Source organism: Lissotriton helveticus, chromosome 1_1 (assembly GCF_964261635.1).
Source record: "Lissotriton helveticus chromosome 1_1, aLisHel1.1, whole genome shotgun sequence".
Classification (NCBI taxonomy): Eukaryota; Metazoa; Chordata; class Amphibia; order Caudata; family Salamandridae; genus Lissotriton; species Lissotriton helveticus.
In genome coordinates, this window is record NC_136057.1 from 1,405,379,706 (window position 1) to 1,405,400,363 (window position 20,658).

Consider the following 20,658-nt stretch of genomic DNA (forward strand, 5'->3'; position numbering starts at 1 on the left):
TTTTTTTATTTCAACCAATGCAGGTGTTAAAGGTATTTTGCAATTCAGTCATGTTGAAGGATGGTAAGGTGCGGCATTTAATTCGTATCTCTTTGTATAAAGAGAACAAAATGGCAGTCTCTTGTGAAGTTCAAATTCCAAGAGAAACAATGAATGTGGTTGATGGTCAGGAACGTAGGGAATGTAAAACTGTCTTCGGGTGGAAGGTCCACCGCATCCAATGCAGAATCTGCTCCCACACTGCAGGATGCACCCCATGCAGAATCTGCTTCAACACGGCAGGATGTTATACCTGTGCCTAAAATCGACATCCATAGCAAAAGCAGGACTACTGCTTGTAAAGAAGGTGGAAGATTGGGTAGATCAGGCAGAAGAACGAATAAACCAATCCAGTTCAATGATTATGTATGCGAATAATGTATTCTAGTTGATGCACATAATATTGTCAAATTGCAGTAATAATGCATATAGTTTTCTTAACATTGTTTATATTATATTTCAGATTGTATTATATATTTATTTTGCTTTATTTATTTATTATTTTGTTCATCTTCCGTTGTGGATGATTTTATTGGGAGGGGGATGTGTTGTGATGCAATGTCAAGACAGGTTTGTCCCTTGTGGGTATTCATAGTCTGACTATGTCATCGGGTAAGCACTGTGATGTAGTTTAGAATATTGTAAGTGGATGGACAGTTGGAGGAGAAGAGATTGAAGGGAGTAGGTTGTCCCTGTACTCTCTTGCAGCTGGGGCCTGTAATGATAGAATAAAGAATGTATAAACGTCAGAAGCTCTACGTCTCTTAACTACATATCATCCCAGACTAATGCTAACATTTTCAACAAGACTAGGCTGAATGATTTGAGAGACTGGTGATAGGGCTACCCATAGGTCTGTACAGCTCTCTGCTGCCTTTTTAGCTATGTTTGTACTACACATATATACATATATAGCCCATAATCCTGCCCTCTAGATTAGTTTCATATTATCATCTGGCACTAGGCACACTGATTCTGATCATTGTATAAAGAGTTGGAGTGTCCTAAAATGGAAAAAACCCAGGTGTAATAGAGCTGGCGCACTGGCCTCAGCGCCAATCCTCAAAGCTCAAAGTCTACAGCCAAAATTCTTACTAGAGGTGCATGAACATTTTAGAGTAGCAGAGATGGAGACCTAACTTTATAAATTGGGCTAAATCTTGAATGAAATTGCGGCAGCACACTAGGCGCTTGAATAATAAATAGACTTGTTCACAATTGAGCTAGGCATTGTATGTGAAAACCAAAAGAAACCCTGAGTGTGAAGGATGGATTGAAACCTCTATAAATGATGCCGAGTCACTGAAGAATCAAGTTCAGGAGCTAACCAAGAGTGGAACTTATTATAAACCTAAAGTCTCAAAAGGTCAACTCAGAAGAAATGATATCTGAGTGAGGAGTCTGTCTCAGAAAATGTAAGGACTTTCTAGAATAAAGGATCACTCAGATGGTGGGTTCAGATGGTCCCATAAAATGTAATGCTGCTGAACGCACACATATAATACAGGTGGGATCTCCTCCTCCTGGCTCCACTACTTTCCAGTGTTTAAAACTATATTTTTGATTTTTTTTACTTTGCTGTGAGTGTTTATCACGGCCTTCTGTTTTGTGGTTGTATTTTTATGCATAGTAATTTACTCAGTGTTCATTCATCATTGTCAGTTCCGGATTACCAAATAGGCAAAGTACGCACTGGCCAAAGGGCCCCACTCCTTTTAGGGGCCTGCGATAACAGATCAAAATAATATTGATTTGATCTTGAAAGAAAATAATAATCAGGCTTTCTTAAACTATTTCTAACTAGCACCCTGTCCCAACGTTGTCCGGGATTAATTAGGCTTCAGGGCCCCCCCGCCCGCCCCAACATTGTCCGTGGGTCCCCCAGAGCCTTCCTCCATATATTGCAGTATTATACCTCTATGTTTACTTTGTACGCTTTTGTAACCTGCACACGTCACTTTTTCCTCCTGTAATGCAGTATTATACCTCTATGTTTACTTTGTACGCTTTTGTAACCTGCACACATAACTTTTTCCTCCTGTAATGCACTGTTTGGCTCACTTTTGTAATGCTCTGTTTGCTTCCTCTTGCTCACGATGTATGCTTTTGTAACCTGCACACGTAACTTTTTCCTCCTGTAACGCACCGTTGGGCTCACTGTTGTAATACTCCGTTTGCTTCCTTTTGCTCACGATTGTCATTTTTGCTTCATTTTTCCGCCGCTCACCGCTCCCAACTAAATAAATAAATAACCTACCTCATCCGCCGCTCACCGCTCCTCCCCGCCTGTCCGCCGCTCCTCACTGCCTGTCGCCGCTCCTCACCGCCTGTCCGCCACTCCTCCCCGCGCCATGGTCGCCGGTCCTCCTCGCGCTCCTGGACGCCGCTCCTCCCCGCGCTCCTCACGTCAGCACGCACGTCGCGCCCGGCGCTTCTTCCAAGGGACTACTTTTTTTTCCGGTACATTTTTTAAATAATGTATATTTATTAAGTTTATATAGCCTATGTCCATCTGCACACCTTGACGATTACAACGATGTATCGGGTGTGTGGATTGGCGCTGTGGTTCCCGAGTTTACAAGCCTCAAAGGTTCAAAGTTCTTCCTTTATAATAGTAGTATAGATTAATTTTTGTTTAATAACATTAATAATTGTTAATGTTTAGTTGTGTGTAATTAAAATGTTTTTTAAAAATTGTTGGCTGGTAAAATTAAAAACGTATTAGGAGATAATTTGGGAGGGTGGCCCCGAAATTTCAACTACCTAGGGGCCTTCACAGGGTTTAATCCGGCACTGATTATTGTGACTCCTATTAAAATTGCTATGAGAAGCCACTGAAGTAGTTGTGTTTTCACTGTATATTTTATTCCACAGAAACCTTTTTTGGATGTAAGACCCCTGAAGAAAAGCTTTGGGGTATTTCTCACGAAATATATTATGATATGTTAAAATGATTTTTTTCAATAGTTGGTCTGCAAGAATTTTAAATCACATAATAAAGAAATATTCTTGAGAATTGCGATTCTCATATTAACATGACTAGAGAATCTGAATTTCATTAAAGACACAGAGGCTGAAATTATGCATTATTCCTTTAATGCAGTCCGAGCTGCCGCTTACATCACAATTGTAAAAGGTTCCAGAATAGAACAATAGTAACACATGAAAGGCATGAGCCATCAACAATCTGCCTCATTTAAATGTGGAGGAAAATAAGTTCATGAAACTTGCAACATCAAAACGATCTTCTGATGAGCAGGATGAAGGAGAAGAAAGAACGAAGGTAAAACCAAAGGCCAGACGACACACAGTTAAGGAGCGTTACCTGAAAAGAGAAAGAAGTAAATATCTCTTGAATGTAAAAATAGTGTCAAGCTTATCAAGCTAAAAGGAACAAGAGAGGAAACAAGTACTGTTAATAAAAAGTACACTAATAAAGTGTAACAAAAACAGCATTAAATCATTGTAAGACCACCAAAGGGTGGGATGGGAGGGATAATATCAGCCACCGTGTCTTTAATGAAATCCAGATTCTCTAGTCATGTTAATATGAGAATCACAATTTCATTACAAGAACGGAGGCTTTATTATGCATGTTGGTAGCTTTGTAAAACAACATCAGACATATGTTCAATAGGCTTGCAATAATAACGTGCAAAGGTGCTAGCATTTGACCAGTCAGTAGCTTTGAGAATGTCGTCCAACTTACCTCCAGACCAGAGAGATTTACTGGCCATAGCACCCCTCTAAGGGAGTGAGCTTGAAATTTCTTTAAGTTGATACCTGCTAAACTCATAACAGTCTTAACCCATCTAGCAATAGAGGTCGAGGTTATGCCTTTGTGGGGTTTAACAAAGGATATAAGTAATTGGTTAACACCCTGAGGGCGAATAGCAAACATTCTGTGATCATACTCTCTCACGCAGTCCACAACGCAAAGTTTTGGACATAAATCAAAATGTGGGTAAAAGATTGAATCAGACATAATCTTTGTTCTATTATAAATCACAAATTTGACTCCGAACATGTTATAAGACCTATTCGTAATCTCCAGGGCTTTGACATCAGAGACCCTTCTGCATGAGATTAGGCATAGTAGAGTAGCCAGCTTAATGGAAAGTTTTTTATTTTTTTATTGAGGAGAGTATTAACAGGCCAGTTATTGAAAAGATCAAGGATTAGTTTGACATCCCAAAGACTTTCATATTTAGGTTCAGGAGGTCTTCTTAAACGAATGCTTTTCATCACTTTACAAACAGTGACATTTTTACTTACCGTATTACCATTGGCAAGGACATGACCAGCAGAAATAGCCTATCTATAGCAATTGTTAGTTCTACAGCTGAGGCCTTTATAAAATTGTTTAACAAGGAAGTTAATTATGTCAACAATAGGTGCTTCTAAGGAATCCAGGTTCTTTTCTAGGCACCAACGTACCCAGATTCTCTATATGTTGTTATATCTGTAGTGAGTGCCTGAGGCCCAAGACTCTCTGAGGAGAGTTGCATCCGTCGGCGAAAGTCCTGAGATCTCATTGGATCTCCTAACACTCTCCAGGCATGAAGGGTTAAACTCCTGTTCTGAATTAGGGGGTGAACTCCTCCATCTAAGTCTGCGATGAAGATTCTCTAGGGTAAGAATTAGGAAGGGGCGTTGCAAGCTAGTTCTAGAATGGTGGGGAACCATGCTTGGGATAGCCAAAAGGGAGTTATTAGGACAAGGAAGCACTGATCCTGTCTCACTATCTGAAAAACTCTCTTAATCATGGCAAACGGAGGGAATGCATACACCTTGGCTCCTTTCCAAGATTGTAGTAAGGCGTTGACTGCTAGAGTACCCGGGTCGGGCATCCAGCTGAAGTTCTTCAACAGTTGAAAGGTTAGTCTGCTTGCAAATAAGTCTATCTCTAGAGGGCCCCCGAGCTTGTTTAGGGTACTGAATATGGAAACATTCAGTTTCCAATTGCTGTGATCTAACAGGAATCTTGAGTTCCTGTCTGTCAGAGACTAAGTGAATTCTTACCACTGGAAACTTGCGCAGGAGCAGAAGTTGATTATTCTTTATTCTCCCGGCTGGGGACTTGCTCAGGAGCTCTGACGATAGTTCCCAACTCCCTCTGAAAGATTCCCTAGAGCCTGTCTTAGAACTTGACTCTCTGAAACCCTCCAGGGGGAAGGGGGAGTGGATAAAATAAGAAAATTGGTAGAAGAGACTGCTCTGGAACTCTTCCTCGGCTTCTCTTGTCTAGTCCGTCCTGCAGACTTCGAATTCAGAGAAAACCTAAGTAACGATAACAGATAAATTACTCTTCAAATTCCTACACTACTCTATTCTGTTGACTTCTGCTCTATGGACTTGTTTACCTATATTATCCAGAGATGTGCTTCTCTTCTTTTACGTCTTTCTGAGGGTTTTCTATTCTTTCTGCAGAAAACTACATTAACAAGATTTATTATTAACTTCTGTTTTTCTCTGACTTTCTATAACTCTTAGGTTTAGACTCTTACCTCTTTTTTAAATGTTCGACCACTGTTCATCTTTCATATTCAGTTAGTACTACTACCTACGCTAATTTATATGTGCCTATTTTTTCCTATTCGTAACTAACTCCTATTTTAGTTATCTAAAGACTAAATGCTACTCTGCTCTATAAGTGTAATAAAAATACTCTAAATCCTGTAACTATATTTCATATTGCGTGTTCTTTTCTTCTCTCAGAAGTTTATTCAGAACTCTTGCACAGGTAAGCGTCTTTTCATCTCTTATTCAAAATATCCATCATCAACTGTAAGCAGTGTTCAAATGTTTATTGCGAAACTCAATGACTTATCTGGCTCTTCTTTTCCTCTTCGACTGTTGTCCCGATGCTGCCTTTCTTTAGAGTGCACTGCTGCCGGTGGAGGCCTTGTGACGACTGTTGGAAGGCTTCTGATATCAGGTAAATTCTACTCAAGACTTAGGAATACTTGCACTCATGGACTCATCTCTCTACGAACTTCAAATGCGCAAAACATTAATACTTGTCAAAACTTTACGGGAACTCTGGAACACTTGACTGGACTCGGCAAAATCTCAGGTGAAGTGCGAGGCAGTTGGCGTTCGCGCGCCTCACATCCTTGACGCACCTGCATAACCATAAACAACTAGACCGCCAAACCACAATCATTAGCGGCGGCCATCTTGAGGTTCATATCGTGAACCAGTACCCTCCATTCATTGCGCAAAGGAAAATGGACATTATTTTTCTTGCGGCATTTCCACTGGAGAGTGGAAATCACTTGACCATTCCGTTTTGGGGTTCTGACACTGTCTGCAGAGATGTTAGATTTCCCCTGAAGGTATTCCGCTCTGAGAGCGATCTTATGTTCCAGACAGAACATCCAAAGTTTCTTTGCTAGATTCGAGAGGTCCGCAGATTTGGTGCCTCCCAGACGATTTATATAGGCTACCGCTGACATGTTGTCCATCTCTAGAATGACTGACCTCCCCTTGAGAGAGTGATTGAAGCTCATGAGAGCGTAAAGCCCAGCTGTTAGTTCTAAATAACTTAAGTGGTGAGATGATTCCTCTTGTGACCAGATACCACAAGTGTTCTGATTGAGAAGGCAAGCTCCCCAGCCATGAAGGCTCACATCTGATACTAAAACAAACTCTGGTTTTGAACCAAAGATTGCTTTTCCGTTCCACGCATCTAGGTTCTTGAGCCACCAGGCTGGTTCCGATTTGGCTTCTTGATCCAGACAGATCTGATCTCCGTACCAGAGGCCAGATCTTAGGGCTCTCGCCTTTACCCTTTGGAGGGCCTGATAGTTGAGGGCTTGGAAGGAGGAGGAGAGGAGACCCAGAAGTCTGGCTAGCTCTCTCAGAGATAAGTCTTGCTGTTCCAGGACGTGTCTTATTTCCTTCCTGATTTTGGTAATCTTTTTTGAAGGTAGTAAAAGGAGACATTTCAATGTGTCTACTGTGAAACCTAGGAACTCCAGAGATCGGGAAGGGGACAGAATAGATTTTTCTTTGGTTATGATGAATCCTAATCTTTCTAGGAAATCCATCACAGTCTTCAGGTCTTTGGCTAGTTGTGAAGGATCTTGAGAGATTATAAGAATGTCGTCTAAGTAAATGATTAAACAAATGCCCCTTATTCTTAGAGATGAGGCAACAGCTCTCATGACCTTGGTGAAGCACCAAGGGGCAGAGGAGAGTCCGAAGGGGAGAGCCTGAAATTGGTAAACGTGATTTTTGCAGACAAATTGAAGAAAGGGTTGGTGGGATTCGGCCATAGGAATGGTGAAGTAAGCATCCTTTAGGTCTAGTTTGACTAGCCAATCTCCCTCTAGAGGTAAATCACTCAAGAGATGGATGCCCTCCATCTTGAAGTGTCTGTAAACCATATATTTGTTTAGTTCTCTTAAGTTTATGACAGGTCTCCAACCGTTGTCTTTCTTTTTTACAAGAAAGAGTGTGCTTATATATTTTAAAGTTTCTAATGGGACCTCTGTTATGTCTCCTTTCTGAAGCATGGAGGAGATCTTCTCCTCTATTATTTTTTGTTGCTCTGGAGAGAGAGAGGCATGTCTCTCTGGAAAAAAGTTTGTAACGGTATCTGAGTCAAATCTATCATAAACCCATTGACAGTGTTTAAGAACCAAGGATCTTGAGTGATCAATCTCCAATTGTGAAGGAAGTATTTGAGTCTGCCATCCACTTTCTGTGGAAAAGAAGGAGAAGGGAGAGGGGAGAGAGTTCTCACTTGCAGGGTTGTTTGAGATGAAGGTTCCAAAGGATATAAATCCTCTGATGCGTTGGCCTCTAATTCTCTGGTGGTAGAATTGAGGCACGTTGTACTGCTGAAACCCTCTTCTGAAACCACAGGATCTTGGAAATGGCCTTTGATTGAAGTGGCACGCAGAGAGGCCCCATCTTCTGGCCCGCCATAAAAGGTTAGGATTAAAAACTCTGAACATATTTTGCGGTGCCTGGTCCAGGGAGGCGAAAGTGGAGACGTATTTCCCCAAGGATTTAATGAGGTCTTCTCCAAAGCGTAAACCTTTTGGGTTTTGCGAGGTTTTTTTATCCGCCATGTGAGTTAGTTTTGGATTCATTTTAGTCAAAACAACTCTGTCTTTCTGCATTAATGCTAGCGTTGGCATTACCGAGTAGAATTAATGCTCTCTGGCTCCATCCCCTGAGATTGGCGTTGAGAGGGGTGCCACTGATGTGGCTGTCTTCTGCGGAATCTAGGATTCTGGCTGATGGTCCCAGTACGTCGAGAAGACGGTCTTGGCACCCTTTCAGGGATTTTTCTATCCCTTTTCTTAGATCACATCCAAGTTTGAATAGAAATTTAGTGAGCTCAGGGTCCAAATTGGGGGTATAGCAGCTTTTATCCTCAGTAGAAGGTCTAGAGCATTCAGCTCTAAGGATGTTACAAGTGTCCCTTTCTAAGAGGTTTCTTATCCATTTTTTAATGAATTTTGCAACGTAGTCCTGAGGGAACCACTCAGAACTTCTTGGGTGTTTCAGATTTAATGGGGGAAACATTGTTTCCCCTTAGGAGTCAAGGACAATGTCCTTAGAGAATGATGGGAGTTCCTCTTATGGATTCTAAAATTCTTGATCATCAAGATCAAGGACATACTCATCAGGTGTGCCTGAGGATTCTATATCATTAGATTCGTTATCTCCCATATTGTAAAGAGCATTATGATATTTTTTGCCGCTAGGGACACCCAGATGTTTTGTGCCGCTAAGGACACCCAGATAAGTTGTGCCGCTAAGGACACCCAGATAGGTTGTGCCGCTAGGGGCACCTTTGGAGTTTGAGGTGCGAGGACCTCCATTAGAAGTTGAGGTGCTAAGACCTCCATGAATTGATGAGGTGCTTGAACCTCCTATATTTCTCTTATCAATGTTTTTACTTTTCTTAAGTCATTTATCCCTTAACTCAGTGATCTTGTCAGAGTAGAGTTTTGGAATTTCTGAGATTTCGGCCTCATCAGAGAGTGACCTTTTAGAGGACATGATCTGACTTAAGGTCTCAAACATGCAGGACCTCAATTCCTTATGAAGGATTTTTTGCAGGGCTTCGTTGTCTATGTTAGGAGTAGGGGCAGAAGCCTTGACTGAGTCAGAGTCAGACTTGGAATATAGGAAATGTTAACTTGTAAAAAGTGGTAAAGCCCTTTAATGAAAGATAATTAGGGAGGATTTCCCTAAAAATAGTGACAAGGTTTATAGATGAAGAAATGTCAAGAAAATAATTCCTCTCTTATTATAATTAATTTTGTTATAGAATGTTGAAAAGGCCAGTTAAATGAGGATTTTCTGCTAAAATCCCCTTTTTTATGAATACGTTTGTAAAACAATACCTACTTGCGGATAAAATCAGAAATAATTAAAAGTAGTAATGCAGAGCCGCGTTGGAGTGCGCCGCCTGCATCGGTGGAAAGAGGTGAAAAACAGGAGTTAAACGAAGACATTAGGTAAGCTCATTATGGCATGAGGAAGTAGAACTAGGATGAAATTGAAGAATAATCGTTTACACAAAAAACAAAATATTAAGGTTTGATTAAACATCTAAAAATCTTTAAATGTATTCAAACATTAGAAATAGTACATAGGCTGAAAGTAAAGGCAGGTTAATCTGGTCAGTCACGCAAGGATGGGACTAGGGAAGGGGGTGTAGGGAAATCTCTGTAAATTGGAGATCGGTATAGAGGCAGTAGGAAGGGGGTGGGGTTAAGTCACACACAAGGGAACTTCAAAATAGAGATAAAAATGAATAATGGTAATGAAGGAAAATGAACTTATCTGGTTGGAGCTGCATTTAAAAGAGGCAGATTGTTGATGGCTTATTCCTTTCATGTGTTACTATTGTTCTATTCTGGAACCTTTTAATATTGTGATGTAAGCTGCTGTAAAGGAATAATGCATAATGTAGCCTCCGTTCTTGTAATGAAATCAACAACGGAAATGTATAACATTTGGAATAAAAGAGTAACCTGGTAGTAGTTTCATCATTCTCACTCGTCTCTCCCTCGTCCATCTCCTTCTATCATCCTTTTCTCTTTCACCCTTCTCCTTTGAGCTCCCTTGTTAGTATCTCAACAATCTCTCAATCGTTCAACTCTAAGCTATCTTCTTTCTCTCTAATCCCGTTTTGCACTCATCAACCTCTCTGTGCCTCACTCACTTGCATCCCACCCACCACTCTATTCCATCAGGGCTACATTAAATTATTTAAAAACAACCATAACATACCATGCATACATTTTGCCCGAAGTCTTGGCTACATTTCATTTTACTAATGAGCTCCCTTTCTCATTCATCTCTTATCCATCTTTTAATCATTGTATTTCTTATCTCATGCTTTTATTCGTACCTCAAGTCAAATCTCATGCCGCCCCGCCATTATCCATCTCTATTTCTCTATTTATTCTTGAGCATATAAATACTTCACCATCTTCTGCTACTTTTCTGGACAACCTCCTGCCATTCCCTCCCTTTCCCTAAAATATTTTCATATGTAAAACATAAGTATTCTTCTATGTGTTCTCTTTTCTCTTCCCCCCTTTGCCTGTTCTTTGTTTCACGCTCCTCACATTTTCCAGTCATTCCTACTCCTGCTAACTCCGTCTCTTGTCTCTTAGTATGACTCCCACGTACTCTATCTGGCCGATGCCTCTCTCCCCTCCCACACCCACTCGCCCAACCCTTCTCCCTCTTCTTCCATTACCTTTTTTCACGTTCCCATTGCAGACCATTGCTGTGTCAATAATCTTACTTGTCCACTTCTCTACCCAAGTGTTTCCGAACCCCTTTTATCTTCCATTCTCACGTTCCAGCCATCATGTATTTTGTGATCTGGGTTCCGGGCTTTCAATTCACGGGTAGTGCTTTGGATGCTGACAATCGTAGATGTACCTCTAGTGCTAAGTACGCCAGTCTTGCATTTGAAGCCACTCACTCTTCCTCAATTTATCCTTATGTTTTTTCTTTAACATCCCTCAGAATAAGATGTAACATCTTCCTGTTTTTCTAGATGCTTCCACATCTGTGGTGCCAGTATGGATTCCCTGCACAGCTGCCAGTGTGGTCCGATTCTTACATACAAGTTTGAGTATCTGCTCCAAACTACCCTTAAAGCACTAGGAAGATGACACCTTGAACAAAGAAATCTTGTGCAAGACAGGCAATGAACAAAAAGAACATGGTCCGATTCTAGTGGCTAAATTGCTAACACTGAACCCTGAAAACATGGTTTTAATACAATCTTCAACACTCGAATTGCAATTTAGTAATTTAGGTAAAATCACTTTATCTCCCGCTCTCTAGCCAATCACATCATGGTTTTGGAATTCTCCTTTCTGAACCTGACCTCACACACCATACGGTTCTGTGCATAGAACCTCACGTTTAAGCTGCTGCATTGATCCTTTGAGACAGGTCTATGCTGTGTTAAAAGCCTGAAGAAAGACCATGGCCTAACGTCTTTTTTATTTTTTTCCTCCTGCATATTTTACATGAGGTAGACTGTTTCACAATGCTGTAATTTAATACTGTTATAGTTTACTGTTCATCTTACCTATATCACAGGAGTTGATAGACTGAACTAGGGCGTTTAATACAGAAAGTCTTTCTTTTTACATTGGTTTTATGGGTACAATAAGCTTACCTCAAAGTTTAGGAAGCCCGAACGGTTTCTCTCATACGGTTCTCTCATTTGAAATAATTGTGGAACAATGCACCCTCCACACATCAGTCAGCAGAGTAGTAAATCGGATAACTCAAAAACTGGATTCAAGAAAAAAGGAAAAATGTAAAGAGTTTTGTTACAGAAATGATTTAGAAATCTCACGTTCAAGCGATACAGAATAAATACTGTAAAGTCTCAAAAACAGAGTTATTACAGAGTAGTCAAAAATCAGAAATCACTCCTAAGTTCCAAATGAACAGCAAAGTCAGGCAATGGTTGGATTGCATCCCTGAAAGAATTGGAACTTCTTATAGCATACCACCAAAATCAAGAGGTTCTTTTACATAACTCTTGCATATCAAAATAGCTAAAACAGCAGATTCATCATGGCATGATTATAAGTAAGAATTGTTTTGCAAATCAGAAGTTTTAAATTATCTTAACACATCAGCACTATCCCTTTCTATGAAAGCACCCAGCATCTTCTTTGCTACTGCCATCTGGAGATGTTCAGACAAAATATGAAACATTTCAACAATATGAATTCACAGAACTGTATTGGACCCGTCTACATAGTGGAACTACAACAGAAAGACCTTGGATGTTGCAACATATCGGGAACAATAGGAAATTCATTGAAAATGTTGAATTCAAAACTGCAGGTATAATCCATTACATTAGTTGTATTTGCTCTGCGGAGCTTGTGAAGAGAGAAGTTGTGCAGGGAGACATGATGGGAGGGTGTGAATATGAGTGAAGGACAGAAACAGCACCATATTTTCAAAGATTACGTTTTTGCATAAATGTGACATAACTAAATCTTATTAGTAAACACTTTTCCATACATCATATTAAACTTGTTTCAACTGTAATCATGTTAACTCATCATTTGCGTATTGAATCCAACATAAAAAGTATTCTAATTCGTTATTATTCGTTCCACAGAAATATTGCTTGGAAAAAGAGCTTCCACAGTATCAAACACCGCTCTCAGCAAGTGTGATCAGTAGAAGAGAGAATGTATATTAATGTACTCAAGTTCAAAAGCCCAATATTTTCGGAATAGAAGAAGATACACAAATAAAGAACAGCTATCTTGGAGATCTGTAGAACCGCAGGTTGCTGTTTTTCAAGTGAAGGCACATCGCTTTTAGTGTTGCTTTGTGTCAGTGGTATACATTTCCACTTGCTGGAGGGTGCATTCTTTTTTTGTCCTGATGAAGACCCGTCTTCACAAGTTATTTGCCTATGGGTGAAATTGGCAAAGATCCACATGGGTTTGGACTGTAAAAAACTAATTTTGATTGAGTATTGAGGATGGTGAATAATACCACAGTTGTTCTCTAATTGGCAATAACTTCAAAGGCCTTTATATTTTCGAGTCGTTAGTTAATTGGTCGATATTACTGCACTGCACCATATCACTTCTTTTTATATGTAGCACCTTGATTGTATACTATTTGTCTTTTCATGAGGACTGCATTTACCTCCTAATAGGAACATAATATCACATAAGTAGATCCATAGGAACCCTTGTTGTCTCTACTTTACTACACAAATAAAAAAGCATCACCAAAGCTAGCAAGTCTGGTTTGGCATGCTGGTCCAATGGGTAAGTTTTCACTTTTACATTTTCCATTGCAAGTAGATGCCCCCCCCCCCCAAAAATAGGAAACAAAACACATCGCTACACAACTGTGACCACCTTATGCTTTGAGGGGGGGGGGGGGTGGCCAACCAAGATGGCTGAGTGGATGTAATCCACAAGCGCTCCGCAAAAACTGAAACGAAAACCATGGGACAAATGGACCGTGAGCGACTCTAATGACATGCAATCTTGCCAGAGGGCTAAACGAACACAGGAGCCCCCTGAAGGAGTGAGAAAACCCCGCCAAAATCGCCAGATGCCGCCAGATGGTGACAAGGCATGCAGCGATCAGCGCGGGCTCGGAAGGCCGCAGCCGCTGCTGGAATACTGCATCGAGAGGTACCACGAAACAAATGGAGCCTGCGGCTGACAGCAGGGGATAACCAGTACAAGGGGAAATAAGTAGCGGGGGCTGATAGCTTCGCTCCTCCCCCCCACACAGGCGAAGTTCTTTGGAGCACTATCGGGGAGGCCAATGTGCCTTGCTACAAACCAATGAGGAGCAAAACTGCCCCTACGAGTCCGGGACAGGAAGGAGGCCCGCTGCCCTACGGGGTACGTACCTGAAGGTGGGTCCCACGGCAGGGAGGACAGCAAGGCACAGGGAGCGGCTGCAGGAGTGGAAGATAAGCCCTCCGGGAATTGGCTCTGGGAACGAGTCCGCCTGTGCCTGACCTCAAGATGGCGCTGGTTCGGCACTCCTAGAGCGGTGAGAAATGGAGGGGGTAAACGAGCAGCGGTGTTAGTCCCCTATCCGCTGGCTTGCACCGAAGAAACTAGATTGCCTGCTACTGCTGTCTTGGGGCACTGAAGCAATTGGGGCACTGAGCTTTTCTGTTCCTGTGGAGACGGACGGGATGCAGGAGGCCTGAGCCCTCACCCCCTACTAAGGGAATGGCCCAAATGGGTCTTGAAGGGACCAATTACTTACGGGGAAGAAGCAAGATGAACTGAACGGCAGGAGCGCAGAACCCAAAGAGTGGGGGACTATCATAACTAACGCTCTATTTACAGTGCGGGAAAAACACAGGCCACAAAGCTCCTGCTAACAGGAAAGAAAGGTGGCCTAAGACCGTGACAGGCTACAGCAGAGAGCCTAAGTGGAACACATGGTCAGAAATTCGGACTCTGACACTCCATCTGCATCACCCAGAGAGATCACTCACACAGCGAGGCCTATCCCAGGCGATAAAGAGAACGAGAGAGAAATGGTCTCTGTTGTGGTGCTCCATGACCCACCTGTCTCTTCACACCCTATAACAAAGCATTATAACCCGGCACAAGATATGCTATATACAAGCATAAGTAGGGACTCAAAGAGGGAGGGGGGGGCGGAATTGTTTTGTTAATGAGGGGATACCGCAAATAAATCTCAATGTTTGTTGAACCCGAACGATCGTAGATTATGAGTCGCACAACTGCAAATGTATTGTATGATGTGCAAAAAGCCAGAATAAAAATTTGTTTAAAAAATAAAAAGTGGAATTATAAATATGCTTTTTAAAGTTTTACGTAGAAATAGCACCAAAAAGCACAAATCACCAATGATAGTCAATAGTCGTGGTAGACCAGGACCAAGTTGCAATCTGACGCTGACCACAATGGCGCATAGGGTCGATACACCAACCAGGTTCGTCCTAGTCAAAGATTTTATCTTCTGATTAAGGCCCCGATTATGACTTTAGCGGTGTTGCTCCAGCTCTATGCCAGCACAACACCACCAAAGCCGTGCAGGGACCACACACCAGATTACAAGTACAACTTGTGTCTGGCGGGCTTTTCTTTTGCTGTTCACACGCCGATGCCCTGAAAAAAGGCACCGCAATGGGAACACAAAAAAAGTTCCAGCAGGGCATAGTCTGGGAAGCCCATACCATGCAGGAATTTGGGGTGCATGCATGTACCCTACTGAATGCATCCCCATGGCGGCGGGGGCCTTTGTTTCCCCACTGCCAGATTTTTCATGGCTGTGAGCCCGCCATGAAAAGGCTGGCGGTGGGGAAACTCGAAATATGCCCAGCGGACCAGCCTTGCATATTGAATAGCCCTATCAGCGGTGGACGGTCCAACTTGCTATGGGGCGGCCGCAGAACTGGCACTGCGAGTCTGGTAGTCAGAGTCCTTTCAGTCCCAATCCACTACAGAAGAACACTTTTAAAGCCCTGAGGACTTTTGGGGAGGTACTTAGAGGCTTGCAGGGTGTCAGGAAGAGGCCAACAGAAGGGTCCAGCCCAGTATTCAATGCCACTAGTAAGCTGGGCAGTTGCAGGAACAAACCCTTCTAGCTTGTTGTATCCCTGTAACTTGAACAGGAGGTCAGCCTTATGAACCTCTGGAGTCCACCTCTTTGTCTTGGGAACAAAAGGGAGCAGATTCAGTCCTTCAGTTCTCCTCTCAGGTCACAGACCACAGGCCCAGTTCTCGTCTGTTTATCCTTAGGTCAAGATGTGTCCAGAAGTGGGTGCCTGGAGGTGCCACATTTATGAACGGCACGATCAGGTGGGTGGGAATGACTTCTGGGCATGCTCTAACAATTGGGGCAAATGCTTCCTGTTCCAACCCTACCCACTTTGGGCATTTTCAAGATATCGAAAGTCTTGAGCCATACAAAACTTGGGGTGTACTATGATAATCCTAGTATCCTCCCACATTTAACACTAAGGTCTAGTTTGGGGCAGCCACTGTACACCCCAGTAAACCCTGAGACAAAAGACTGGCAGAACAAAACAGGATTCTTCAGCAACCAGACAATAGACACACAAGAAGTGTTTTTGTATTCTGTTCTCTGCCTTTCAAGTGGGAACTGTGTGATATATGTAAACCCAGCAGACCTGTCAAATATCATTTGACGCTGGAAGATCAAAAAGGATGCCCACAGCCCCCACCATGCATAATCTGTGAGGCTCAGAGGAGTCATCTCTGCCCATTTAGGCCAGCCTATTGTTTGCTCCTGGAAGACATTTCACCTTTTTCACACCTATTCAAATCGTAATCCCCGGCTGGCTGAAAAGTTACTTTTCCTTCAAATTTATTAAAAATCCGACATCACCATTGAGTTGGATTTTTAATAACTGTTAATATTATTGATTAATACTTTTTCTAGCAAGACTGATTCCCAAGATACAGTAATAGCATTTTAATCTGTACTCTGGTTTTCTACATCGGACAGCAAGGTCTACCACAGTGAAAAATACCAAGCACTGTGCATTGTGTGCTACAGGGTCTACATAGGGATGGTTTATTGATATTTAAAAAGAAGGTTTTGACATGTCAAAGGGGTGTATTTGTCCAGCTTGAATAGCACTTTTTACACTGATATATTCAAGCTAGTTAGTGTAGGCCTGAACTCATGCTTGCACTGCCACTGTAGTGAATAGCAAAATAGATGCTGCAGTCCACTGGTGGCATTTAAACGTCCAGTCCCTGGGTAAAATTTATACAATTTACTAGGGACTTATAGGCAAGAAAAACATCAGCAATATGTACAAACATGCCTACATAAAACCCTGCAACAAAGACACAATATTTTGAAGTACAGACTCAAATTTTAAAAGTTGTTTGAGACAGAATGACAAAGAAAATAGGAATTTTACAATGCAAGGTATATAATATTTCCACTATGGTGAAGATATAAAGTCAGTATTCCATTTTGATACCAATTGGTCCTCCAAATACATTATCAATGGAAATACTGGACACTAGCCAAACACTAGGCTGTCCTCATGTTTTACCCACACATTATGCTCAAGCACAGTCAGAACTAGCAACAAATTTCAACAGATTTACTCAACTGACACCATCAAGTCGACTTTCTAGACTTTGACACACAAACCAAATGTATCAGGTACCTTTGATGAAACTCATTTAAACTAGCATCACTCTATGACTAACACATGTCAGAGTGTGATGGTTAGTAGTTGTGTCGATACTGCAATTGGCAGCGCTGGCCGGGTTAAAGAGTGGTACAAGCTGCAGTCCCTCCTGACGAGGGTCCCAACACTTATTTTTTTTATAATTTAAGCACTGTCAGGGAGGCGCAGTTAGAGTTGTCTACCAGCCATGTGGCAATGGTGGATTTGGCTACTGCTTGTCCTTGGCATTGGTTTTGGGACAATTTTCGGAGTAGGGATGCTTGCCAATTAACTCAAAATAGAGGCAGGATGATAACTTCTACAGCCATAAAACATGAGAATTTAAAATAGTTCTGTTTGCCTTATGTTGTTGTGAACGTATCTAGGCCCCTATTTAAATATTCCCGATTTATGCCCTTATGTGGTTATACCAAATCATATCCTTATAAGGGCATAAGAATCATATCCATATTTAGTCACAGCCAATGCAGTCCAAATACGGCAAGGCTACTCCCATAGACTCCTAGAAAGTACAACGCGTTCTTAAAACAAACCAAGCCGCCAGCAGCCCGGGAATTCCCCCTGCTTCTGTTTTGATTTGTCCAAGAACTCCTAGAGTCCTGAAAGAACTGCAAGTTCTTAGTGACGTCTTATGTCCAACCGTACGTCAAACTCGGCACCTACTGTTGTAGACAAATTCTTTGCCAGCCTATCTGAACTTATGTTCTCCCCTAACAACCAGAATAATTTTTGAAAAAAAGCATGAGCACACAGCATTCCCTGAACTCTGAATTCGGCCTTCAGTTTTTGATAAACAGAACTTCTACAAAACATTGGAACTATTTTTCTTCCCTGAAAGCGAAAAAAAAATTCCGTTCCCAAAATATTTACTTTTTTTGGGCACATGATACTCTGCTTAAAGTAGAACTATTCTTAGAGAACAGAATTTCTATTTTTAGTATCTCTAGAGACAATATTTTGACTTAGCCTCTAGCACATGTACAGTCTTGTATAAATATGTGATGAAATGGTCTCGACCTTCTCTTCTGCATTAAGAGCCATTTCATAAATGTAATTTTCGCAAGTCATTCAGCCAACGTACCATATATGCATTTTCTGAATGATACCTCTGCTTGAAAACGTACAGTATAATACTCATTTTTCGTGTATATACCATTTCAAGTGCATTTTATGTATTTTGGGGTGGGTTGGAAAACACATGCATCGTTATATATTTAGTATTGCTTAGTATTTAGTAATGATGGACATTATACGTGGAGTGGGTGTTGTGAACGTATCTAGGACCCTATTTAAATATTCCCGATTTATGCCCTTATGTGGTTATAACAAATCATATCCTTATAAAGGCATACGAATCATATCCATATTTAGTCACAGCCAATGCAGTCCAAATACGGCAAGGCTACTCCCATAGACTCCTAGAAAGTACAACGCGTTCTTAAAACAAACCAAGCCTCCAGCAGCCCGGGAATTCCCCCTGCTTCTGTTTTGATTTGTCCAAGAACTCCTAGAGTCCTGAAAGAACTGCAAGTTCTTAGTGACGTCTTATGTCCAACCTTACGTCAAACTCGGCACCTTCCAGGTATAAATATACCAGCATCTGCCTTAGCAAACACACAGTGGTTTGGAGCAGATCGGCTATCTACTTACCCGACGCCCTGCTGAAACGAGTGCCGAAGGAAGCCGACCCTCCCATTGACGCACTGAGAGAGACGCTGTCTTTTCTCCTGCCGAGAAATCCAGCTCCAGTGTTTCCAGTCACCCTTGCGGGTTGCTGGGAGATCGAGTCCTGAGAAAGAGATACAAGACCTCCTTCATTCTATAACCAAGGTACGGAGCTGATTAGACCCGTAGAGAATTCTTGATTCAGATTCTTGGCAAAACTATCTTAACTAAAACTATATCTCACTTACTCCTTCACACGTACGAGGCTTAGGTTAGGTACACCGGGGTAGGCGTATTTTAGAAGCACCAGTTGAGCACGTTTAGTCAACTTTTATCATTGTATGTATTTTATCCGTTTTAAGTATCTTATGGCTTAGAAACCATATAAATGCTTTTACAGTATTATTTCATAATACTCCTTTTACTGTACGCACGTTACTTTATGACAAGTATTGCAATTGTGGCAATTCACTTCTCTTGCACGAGAAAGAAGGCTGCTCAATAAATAACCACTTTTATTGAAAACGCCCGTCTCTCTATTTCTCTGCACTCCTGGTGAAACTAAGCATGCACGATTGACTGAGTGAAATAGCTGTCTATTGTTTCGGCGACTCTGGAGATATACTCCTTATTCTGGGGGGAGAAAAGTTGTCATGTTTATGCGGTTGTCAGAAACGAATCCCTTCTTGTCTATTCAGGAAAGTTAACACCTTCTTGTTTACTCGAGAAAGTTTCTAGTGACCTCTGAGCTAGCTGGCATTTCATAATTAAGTCTCAAATATTCAATAGAGACCTGGTCGACCTCAGTCCTACGTCTAAACTATCGTTTATGTTATTCCAATGCGCAGAGCCTATTGGGAATATAGGAACTACACTACATGGCGCCCAACGTTTGGTAAGGCAATAATCTAACGCTAGATACTAGAGTAACTCAGTCGTGCTTTTCACACAGACCCCTTTTTCCCGTAAAAACTCCAATAGACGTCTGGAGTGGGTAAAAGTTTAATATCCGCCAGAACTTAGTAGGATGAGAATCCTATGTATTAGTTTTTGGTTTAGACAACGTTGAAGGATACAGTGTTCCAAAATAATGTGCACCTAATCTTTGTTTCCTTGAAACTTGCTCTGCAACAAAACTTTCAGTCAGTAAAATGCTGGAAAGTGACGACGAAAGAGAAGCATTAGCAGCTCAACTGTTGTTGGAAGACACAACTCTCCAACAAAATGACCAGGAGGCTATAATAATCCCGGTCAATGTAAGAAAAACTATAACTATGAAACTTATAAAAAATCAAGTATCGCCAAGAGGTGGTACAGTCATATTTGTGGTAGAGGCCCATGAATATCGGCAGACAGAGGTATTCTATTCCTGGACTTTCCAGCAGCACTTGCTGTGACACGCGAGTTTCACTACTACAAAGTACGGGAATCTCCAACGGAATACGCTCCTTTTGAGGACGTTTAAATTCCACTAACATACCAAGAGCATCAGCTCTGGTTTAATGGTGCCCTAAAACATCAAAATCACTTCACCAGGCTCGGTCCACTAGGTAGACCAGGAGCCACATGGCCAGTTCTAGCCGGCTATACACCACATCTTGACATTGAAAAAATGTCAGACCAAGAACTTTTAGTTAAACTAAAAGAATTAACAAAAGCATATAGAGAATTAGCTCAATTGACAATTGACGGTACAAACTACCGCCAGAAATAGAAAGCAACAGATATAGCAGAACAAC

At 41.6% G+C, this 20,658-nt stretch overlaps 1 protein-coding gene across 50 annotated transcripts in view; it reads right to left on the bottom strand.

The window, feature by feature from the left end:
- NFIX (nuclear factor I X) overlaps nucleotides 1–20,658 on the bottom strand; it is a 5,476,577-nt gene that overhangs the window by 3,627,437 nt on the left and 1,828,482 nt on the right. For all 50 annotated transcript variants that reach the window (XM_078684524.1, XM_078684487.1, XM_078684527.1 and 47 more), the window contains one exon: nucleotides 11,714–11,832. The gene's annotated coding sequence lies outside the window, so the exon portion shown is untranslated. The remainder of the gene's footprint in view (nucleotides 1–11,713; nucleotides 11,833–20,658) is intronic.